Source organism: Eubalaena glacialis, chromosome 6, assembly GCF_028564815.1.
Source record: "Eubalaena glacialis isolate mEubGla1 chromosome 6, mEubGla1.1.hap2.+ XY, whole genome shotgun sequence".
Lineage (NCBI taxonomy): Eukaryota > Metazoa > Chordata > Mammalia > Artiodactyla > Balaenidae > Eubalaena > Eubalaena glacialis.
In genome coordinates this window covers 129,273,171-129,283,469 of record NC_083721.1, presented here as the reverse complement: position 1 = coordinate 129,283,469, position 10,299 = coordinate 129,273,171, and the positions used below count along the sequence as shown (strand labels likewise).

At 40.8% G+C, this 10,299-nt stretch overlaps 1 pseudogene; it reads right to left on the bottom strand.

Moving 5' to 3' along the window:
• Nucleotides 1-372: 372 nt before the first annotated feature.
• LOC133093680 (general transcription factor IIF subunit 1-like) lies at nucleotides 373-1,880 on the bottom strand (annotated as a pseudogene).
• Nucleotides 1,881-10,299: the final 8,419 nt, after the last annotated feature.

Sequence of the window (10,299 nt, the reverse complement as noted above, 5' to 3'; positions counted from 1 at the left end):
TCCTGTGACCGTGGAATGAGTCCAACTTGATCATGGTGTATGATCCTTTTTATGTTGTTGGATTCGGTTTGCTAATATTTTGTTAAGGATTTTTGCATCTATATTCATCAAAGATAGTGGCTTGTAATTTTCTTTTTTTGGTAGTGTCTTTTTCTGGTTTTTGTATCTGAGTGATGTTGGCTTCATAGAATGACTTTGGGAGTGTTTCCTCCTCTTCAATCTTTTCAAAGAGTTTGATAAGGATCACTATAAGTTCTTTGTGTGTTTGGTAGAATTCCCCAGTGAAGCCATCCAGTCCTGGACTTTTGTTTACAGGAAGATTTGTTTGTTTGTTTTTTCCTAGAAAACAGAGCATGTTTATTGGGGGTAGCCTCACTCCTTGAGGGAGAAGTGCATCTTGTCGTTGATCATCTTGTGCACTTGGGGTTCAGGCGCTTGAGGATCTGGACCAGCACATTCACCCTCTGCTTGCTGCTCAGCCCCATCTTCTTGGTCTGGAACTTTTTCAGCAGGTCCTTGGTGGTCATGGGCTTCTGTGTTATGTAGCGGCACATGGCATCCTCGGTCACCTGCACATTGCCGCTGCTGGGGGTTGACTTTCCAGACTGGGGCTGAGGGATGGACTTCCCCGACAGGCTCTGGGGCCTGGGGTCCAGCCGCAGCCGCTTGGCCACCGGTGTCTGGCTGGTCTGCTTCTGCTGCTCCAGCTTGGTGGCGGCCGCCTGCAGGGTGGAGGATGTGCTGCCCGTCTCCGTGGTGGGTGTGCCTGGCCGGCTGTTGACCCAGGATCTGCCTCCCTATGGCTTCCACTCCTTCTTGGAGGGTGTCTTCTTCTTCGCCATGAAGAGCACCAAGGAGGCCTCGCTGTCGATGTCACTCTCCTCCAAGCTGTCCGACTCCTTGCCGCTGTCTTTCCTCCACTTCTTCTCCTGTGGTGTGGGTGCCTTCTTCTCCTCTTCCTCCTCCTTGTCCTCCTTGGGTGGCTTCTCCTCCTCGCTCTCCTTGCTGCTCTCACTCTGCTCGTCCACGCCCTTGGGGCCCTCCTCCTGCTGGGTGATCTTGGGCTTGCCCTCCTGCTCGTCCTGGGAGCTGCTGAAGCCGTCGGACATATAGTCCACCTCCTGTCCCTCAAAGTCCCTGTTGTCACTGTCCTCAAAGGCCTCGTCGTCTGACCCCATCTTCTTCCTGCCCCCCTTGCTGGGCAGTGCCTTCTTGGCCTTGGGGGCTCTGCCGATGGCCTCGCTGTTGTCAGACAACATCTCCATGTCGTTCTCCAGGTCATGGATGCACAGGTCATGGGCCTTCTTGCAGCTGCACTTCTTCTTCTCGTCCTGGTCCTGGTCCTTGAGCCACTGCTGCTGCATGATGCTGAAGTGGTTCAGGACTTTGTTTCTCCTCTCCCACTCCTCCTCAGCCATGAACATGTGGTATTTGGCCAGCGACGTGAAGTTGTACCAGTTGTGCACGGGGAAGGCCTCAAAATCCCCATCAGGGCACTGCATAAAGATGTAGTAGGATGTGTTCCCTGTCACGCTTCCCTTCTTTATGCCCTTGAACGTCTGGCCTGATTTGCTGTTGATGCGGAGCAGCCAGGCTGGTCCTCGGGCCGAACTCCTTGAGGACGATGCTGTACTTCTTCCTCTGCGCCTCCTCCCGGAGCTTGCGGTTGAACTTGCTGCTGGCACCCGACTGGGACATCTCTGACTCTTGGTAAATCTTGTTGCTCAGGTCACATTCCAGCTGGGCCTGATTCCAAGTAGCGAGGTTGACTTTATTGGCTGCATTGAAAGCCATGATATTATATTTTTTGGTGGTATTTTTGGGAACTCGGACAGCATACTCTCAGTGACATTCTGGCTGCTGGGGCCGAGGGCCACCATGGGCGATGGGCGAGGGTCGGGGCCGGTCTGAACCTAGTCCTTTTCATCTCCCCCAGGGTCCTCATCCCTCGGTCCAGCAGAAGCTGCCCTAGAGATGTTGGGCCTCTGGCCCTGACCAAGGACCCCAAGCCCGGGGTACAGCAGATCCTGGGAAAAGCTATACGGAGGCAGTGCTGGGTCAGCGGTCAGCCTCTGAGGCCTCTTGTGCCACACCTGCACCTGCGTGGCTGCCTATACTGGAAGGGAAACTCTCCAGCAGGCCACATCACTGCAGCCGACTCTGAGTTAAAGGCAGCTCTTTCTGCAGCTGGCGCACTGGCCGACTGCAATATATAGCACCAATAACCCCATCATGCTGCCTACAGGGAGTTTTTAAATTACAGGTTCTATTTCACTTCTAGTGATTGGTCTGTTCAAATTATCTGTTTCTTCTTGATTCAGTTTTGGTAGGCAGTATGTTTCTAGAAACTTTTCTATTTTTTCTAAGTTGTCCATTTTGTTGGCAAATAACTGTTTATAATATTTTCTAATGATTTTTTGTATTTCTGCAGTATTGATTGTTATTTCTCCTGTTTCATTTCTTGTTTTGTTTATTTGGGTCCTCTCTCTTTTCTTCTTGGTGATTCTGGCCAGAGGTTTGTCAATTTTGTTTATGCCTTCAAAAAATCAGATCTTGGTTTTGTTGATTTCTCTATTGTTTTTTAAATCTCTATTTTATTTATTTCCTCTCTGGTCTTTATTATTCCTTCATTTAAGTTTTGTTTGTTCTTCTTTTTCTAATTAGGTGGTAGGTTAGGTTGTTTATATGGGATTTTTCTTTCCTTTTCTTTTTTTGTGGAGGCCTATATTGTTATGAACTTCCCTCTAAGGACTGCTTTTGCTGCATCCCATAGATTTTGTATGGTTGTATTTTCATTGTCGTTTATCTCGAGATTTAAAAAAAATTTCCTCTTTGATTTCATTGTTTACCCATTGTTTTTTTTTTAGTAGCATATTGCTTAATCTCTAGTGAATTTTTCATTTCAGTTATTGTACTTCTCAACTTCAAAATTTCCATTTAGGTCCTTTTTTATCTCTTAGTTGAGGATCTCTCTTTATTGATTTATTGTTGTCACATTTTAACTTCATTGAAGCATGGTTTCCTTTTGTTCTTTGAACATAAGTATAATAGCTGCTTTGAAATATTTGTCTGCTGAACCCAGTGTTCAGCGAGGTCACAGAGAGGCAGTTTCTATTGCCTCCCCTTACCCCTGAATATGACTCACACTTTCCTGCTTTTTTGAATGTCTCACTTTTTTTGAGAACTGAACATTTTAGATAATATATTGTAGCAATTTTGGATTCTGACTTTTTCCTCTGGAAGATTTTTGTTGTTGCTATTTTGCATTTGTTCCTTGTTTAGTAACTTTTCTGGGCTTAATCTGTAAAATTTCTATCCCTTGCACTGTGGCTACTGATGTGTCTGCTCTTTAAAATCAATACTATTCTTTTAAATTTTATCTATTTAAAAAATTTTAAGCCTTGCTTTCTAGAGGTTGCCCCTGTTTCTGAATAGTTTTGTTGTCTTCTTAGACAGAGATTATTCTCAAACACCTCAAACCAGTAAGACTTCCATGCTGTGTTTATGGAACTGTGTTTGGGTAGGGGAGCACACTCAATGTTTAGCCTGTTTTTAAGGGCCGGAAATTTAATTCCACTGTACTATTTCATATCTTTTCTGAGCATGTGCACAACCTCAGGGATGGCCAGGAATATGTGGCAAAACTGGGCCCTTTCTAGTCTCTGTTGTGCACATGTGGATGCTCAGTCAGGAATATGCTTATTCCAACCAGGACTGCAGCCTCAGTCTAGTAGAGCACTTAGCCCTTCCTGCTTGCCTACTCTGAGATTGACAATGCTATTGGATGGGAGTGTCATCTACCATGCCAGATCTGGTGAACACCCCTTTGATTACAGTAGAAAAGCTACCAGTCTTCCCAGACTGCACCACCCTGACCAAACGTCTATGTCAACTGAACTGGTTGGAGGAGATGTGAGAAGCTCTAGACCAGAATGCCACAGAAAACAATTTTAAAATCATAAAAACTTCTCAGATTTTTGTACGCCTTTTGTCAATTTTTAGAGTGAAATGATTATTTATGTCAATTTTGTCCAACTTTATTTATTTATTTATTTTTGGCTGCCTTGGGCCTTCATTGCTGCGAGTGGGCTTTCTCTAGTTGTGGTGAGCGGGGGTTACTGTTCATTGCGGTGCATGGGCTTCTCATTGCAGTGGTTTCGCTTGTTGTGGAGCATGGGCTCTAGGCACGTGGGCTTCAGTAGTTGTGGCTCGTGGGCTCAGTAGTTGTGGCTCATGGGCTCTAGAGTGCAGGATCAGTAGTTGTGGCGCACAGGCTTAGTTGCTTCGTGGCATGTGGGATCTTCCAGTACCAGGGATCGAACCCGTGTCCTGTGCATTTGCAGGTGGATTCTTAACCATTCTGCCACCAGGGAAAGTCCCTTGTTCAACTTTAAACTTGATTTTTGGGGAGAGGACAGAATTTGTCAGTTTCACTCAGCAATAGCCAGAGGTCTGCTGGTGATACTAGTTTTGATTGCTTGGTTAAGGTGTTGTATTTAACCAAATTGTTTCCTCACTGTACAGTTACTATTTTTTTTTTCTGTTGTAGTTAAGTAATTTGTGTATAGATACTCTGAGAATATACAAATATTCTGTTCCTCATGAAACCTCTCCTCCTATATTTAGCATTCATTGACGTTTCCTGACTGATACAATTTTACTATTGTAAAATGGTAACTTTTCTACTTGGCACTGTACTGTGAGGACGCAGTTTCTCTATCACTCCATCCATCCATATGTCCATCCATTAGGTTATAATTTATTACTATTCTTTTTATTTTGATGCTAAAATTTTTGCAGATTTGTCCAGTGAGAGCTTCTTCAAGTTGACTCTTGTGTCTTTTTGATATACCTCCATCATTTTCTTTTGAGTATTTCCTTACTTTCTGACATTACAAGATGTCCTACGCTCATCAGTACCTTATCTGCCCCAGTTCTATCCTTTGCCTACCTTTCTATTATATGAACTTTCTTCCAGTGATTTGTAGAACTTTTATTTATTAATGATATTAATCCTTGCTAATATTTTCTCAAATCTCTTGTTTTACTTTTACCTTAATTAATGTATCTTTTGTCATGCAGAGGTTTTATATTTTGATCTCACTTCACTTGATAAGACTTTTTCCATACCAACTTTATAAGTATATATTTAATTATTTTCTTCTAATGACTTAGTAAATCCCCTCCTCCCTTTACCTTTAGGTCTTTGATTTGCTAGAAACTTTTAAAAATTAATATTGTGCATGAAGATTTTGTTTTTATTTTTTCAATAAATAGCTGATTGTCTCTGCACCGTTGTCGAATAGTTAAATATTTATCTATTTATTTGAATTGCCATCTTTATTTTACACAAAACTTTCCCCACATTTGTTGGTCTATTTCTAGGCTTTTTGTTATGTTCATTAATCTGTGATATATTTTTTTCCTAATTACCAAACTATTTTTATTACTAACTTTTTGATTTCTAGTAGGCAAGTTTGCTCATTAGTCTTCTCTTTCAAAATTGTCTTGGCTATTCTGCACATTTTTTTTTCCAGATAAATTTATTCTCAGCTAATTAACTTCCTTCTAAAGCCTATTATGATTTTGGGTGGGATTGCATTGAGTTACAGATTTATTTGAGGGTACTGATATCTTTATAATCTCATATCTTCCTGTCTGAGAACAGTACATCTAACAATTTATTCAGAATTTTTTAACATAGAAGTATTAATGCTTTCTCCATATAGGTCTTGTGAGCTTCTTCATAGATTCATTCTTGTGGATGAATCAAAACAATATTGTTTCGTTGCTCCCATGAATAGGATGTTTCCTTTTTCTGTTACATTTTAAAAATCACTTGTTGTGTGTGTAAAGGAAAGCTACCCTTTACATTTCCTTCCCTTCCTTTTCTCTTTCCCTTTTCCGAGGCTAAGTTAACCTGTGGATGCAGTTTTGTAATTGCACTCTGCAGTTGTGCAAGGGGAAGGAGCTGTTCAGGAGAGGTGTCACTCATTAGTCTCTGGCTATCGGAGCTCCTTGTTCTTTCTCAGAGTCTCCAGAACCTCTGTGCTGCCCTCCCTCTGTGGTCTCCCTCACTGACTCTACCTGGGCCAGGTATCACTGCCTGATACTAGCAGGTAAGGGATGAAGGAGAGGATGACACATCTGGCTACTCTTCCTGTGGTCTCCCTGACCATTTACCCAGTTGATTGCCTCAAGGCCTCTCTGTTAAGAACCGGGAAGTTCTGAGGTTCTACCTGACTTACAAGCTCACAAGTGAGCCTGCCACCATCTCATGGAAGCTGGCAGAAGACATGAGACTCCTGAATCAGAGACAAATGACTTTATTACTTGGGGCTCAGTAAGCTGTGTAAGTTTCATTGTCATGTCAGTTCCCCTTGCCTTTCCTCTCCAAGTGCCATGGGGATGGCATAGTTGGCTCAGGTGGATGCTGCCCTTGCAAGAGGTTGGTATCAAAGCCAAAGGACCCTGTGCTTAGGAAACCATAATCTTTTATAATGGGCTGTCAGTAAATTTTTTCATCCTTTGTCCCTGAGGGAGACATTATTTTTTACTGCACTGGACAGCAACCCAACTTGCTCTCTGCTCCTGGAGATAGCCTGTCTTCCAAGGCTATTCTTATAGCCTGTCTTCTAAGACTATTCTCTATTTGAACATCCTTGAAAGGATAGTCTGGAACGAAAGCTGCTGGTACCTCTGTTTATAAGCCATGCAGAAACATGGGAAACCCATGGGGAATTCTCTTTCAACATTCTCCTGCTCTTGGAATCTACTACCTCTGAAGTTTGAGTAATCTTGGTGTCCTGTCTGCTTTTATGCACCAAGTCCTTTTGAGCTTGAGTTTTGGCTGTGATTTTCTCTTTCAAACCAAATCCTGTCTTTCATCTTTCAGATATTTCTGAAATTTTTAGTTTATAAAGAGCACTTTGTACAATTTAACAGTGCTTTTATGGTTGGTAACAGTAACCCTAGAGGTCAGAGGGGGTGACAGTAAGAATTATCGTGGGACCCTGGGAGAAAATGATCTGACATTCCTCCTGTTCCAATTGGCCAGCTAACCATATTGATGGTTGCTTCAGAGCCTCTCTTAAATTCATCCACTCCTCCCTATAGTGCCATTAATTTATTAAGACCCTCATGATCTCTCACAAGGATTATTCCATTGGAATGTCAGCTCCACGAGAGCAGGAATTGTGTCAGTTTTGTTCACTGTTTCCTTGCTGCCTAGAACAGTGCTTGGAGACTTATTTATTGAAAGAATGTATTTTATTTATAAATAACAGCTTCATTGAGATATAATTCACATACCATATAGTTTATTCACCCTTTTAGGGTATACAATTAATTGTTTTCATTATATTCACAAGGTCATGAATCAACTACCACTATCTAATTCCAGAACATTTTTATCCCCCAACAAAAGACCCCATCCCCATTAGTAGTCATTCCATATTCCCTCTTCTCCCAGCCTCTGGCAACCACTAATCTGCTTTCTGTCTCTATGGATTTGCCTATTCTGGACATTCATATAAATGGTATCATACAATATGTGTTCTTTTGTGATTGGCTTCTTCCTCTTAGCATTATGTTTTCAACATTCATACATGTTGTAACATGTATCAATATTTCATCCTTTTTAAAATAATGGAATAATATTCTATTATATGAATATGCCACATATTGTTTATCATTCATCAGTTGATGTACATTTGAATTATTTCCACTTTGGAGCTATTATGAATAATGCTGCTGTGAACATTTGTGTACGGGTTTTTTATAAAAATATGCTTTCAATTCTCTTGGGTGGAATGGAGTGGAATTACTGGATTATATGGTAACTCTATGTTTAACTTTTTGAGGACCTGCAAAACTGTTTTTCAAAGTATCTGCACCATTTAACATTCCTACCAGTAATGTATGAGGGTACTAATTACTCTGTATGTATCCTCACCAACACTTGTTATTGTCTATCTTTTTGAATATAGCCATCTTAGTGCTGTGAAGTGGAATCTTATTGTGGTTTTGATTTGCATTTCCCTAATGACTAATGATGTTCAACATCTTTTCGTGTGCTTATTGATCATTTGTATATCTTCTTTAGAGAAATGACTACCTAAATCCTTTGCCCAGTTTTTAATTGGGTTATTTGCCATTTTGTTGTTGAGTTGTAAGAGTTCTTTGTATATTCTTAAAGAAATTCTTTTATCAGATATATTATTTGCAAATATTTTCTTCCATTCTGTGGGTTGTCTTTTTATTTTCTTTATGTTGTCTTTTTTTTTTAACATCTTTATTGGAGTATAATTGCTTTACAGTGTTGTGTTAGTTTCTGCTGTATCATGTTGTCCTTTGAAGCACAAAAGCTTTTAATTTTGTTGAAGTTTATTTCCCTATTTTTTCTTTTATCACTTGTATTTTTGGGGTGTCTTATCTAAATTGAGCAAACATTTGAATAGTTTCTTTTAATGTTTAAACATTTATTATAAAATATTAGAAAATATTTTGAAAACACGATCTGAAACACTTCATTTACACAAGCTCTTTGTTTTTAAATTTAAATTAAAAAGTTTTTTTCTTTCCAAATTTTTTGGGATAAATTTGGCATGTAACACTATGTAAATTTAAGGTGTACAGCATGTTACTCTGATCCATTTATGTTTTGTAATAGGGTTGCCATTGTAATGATATTTATCACATTACATACTTATAGTACAATATTTTTATCTACTGTTGAGTAGCTTCTTAACTACTCTTCCCTACCCCCCACCTCCACATCTATCTTTTTCATTATGACCAGAGTGAGCATTCTACAATGAAAATTTATCAGTCACTTCCTATTTTAAAAGCTGAGTTGGCTTTCAATGGCTTCCTATTGCTTTCAGGAAAAGTCCAAAAACTGTTTCATGGCTAGAAAGCTCTCAGTGATGTGGACTTGCCTGTCCTATGCACTGCTGCCCTGCTTCTAGCCCTAGCTGGATCATGACTCTTGTTCATTTTCTCTCTTTTCCTTTTTCGTCAGGGCCTGTGGCTCTATATATGTGAAAGAGAGTAACATTGTGGAGAGATGAAATTACATAGGACCCTGGCAGCATGAAAAAATGTCTTCAAAATGGGCTTTGTGTAATGGAAATAATATTCAGTCCTGGAAATCCCAAGTGTGTGCTAATAAGGAATGAGTTTATTTCAAAGGCTAAAGCTGACTTAGATGGTGATCCGAATGACTTCTTATCAACTTGAATGCCTTTTCCTGTGCAGTGTACAGTTACTCTCAGGGTGAACACTTCTGAACTCCCTGGGAGAGCTGAAGGCTTCTCTGGTTTCTGTGTAATTCAATTTAAGCAACGCTGTCATAGCATCTGCAGCCTGAAGCTGTTTCCCACCCAGATATCACAGTTCAGCGTAGACATAGAGGATGCAGGGAGAGGGAACATACAGCATATGTCCCCAGTCTTTCTCCTTGGGAGGTTGGGGAATGGAAAGAGGGAATTAAGAACATCTAACGTATTCCTGGTAAGGTGCTAGCTGCTTTCTGTATAGTACAGCATTTAATCCTTGCAACAATCTAGTGAGGTAGGTATTATACCCATTTATGTAGAAGCCTGTCTCTTTTAGCTACCCAGATTCTGCTCTCTCTGACAACTAGTAGCTCCATTTGAGAGCAGGAGAACATTAACAATGCTCCCATCTTGGCCTCACACTCCTCTGGCCCATGGTGCCATCGTAACTGTGGACTTGCAGATGGTCAGGTCAGGGGTTCTCTCCTGGAGCTGACATCCAGGGCATCTCTCTACCTTCCTGGAAAGTTTCTTTTTCCAGCCTTCTGTTTTCATGCCTGCTGTGTGATGCTGGCCTCCATTCCCTTTGGTGAGGGACAAGGTAACCTACAGGGCCTTATCTCTACCTTTGCTTTTCTGTACCCTCTTCTCTAGTTTTCTTTCTTGTTTGACAGTGTCTAGAATTTGGGATCTGGTGCTGGACAGGTGCAAATTCCAATCCCCAATCTGTCCCTTCCTTGCTTTATGACTTCTCCAGCACCATTTACTGAAAAGATTTTCTTTCTCTATCCAATTACCTTGGCATCTTTGTCAAAAACCAACTGGCCATGTATATGTACATCTATCTCTGAACTTTCTATTCTGTTTTCGATCTATATGCCTATATTCCAATGCCATTCTGCCTTGATTACTGTAGTTTCCTAGTGAGTCTTGAAGTCAGGGAGTGTAAGTCTTCCAAATTTGTTCTTTTTTTTCAGAGTTGTTTGACTATTCTAGGTCATTCTGCATTTCCATATAAATT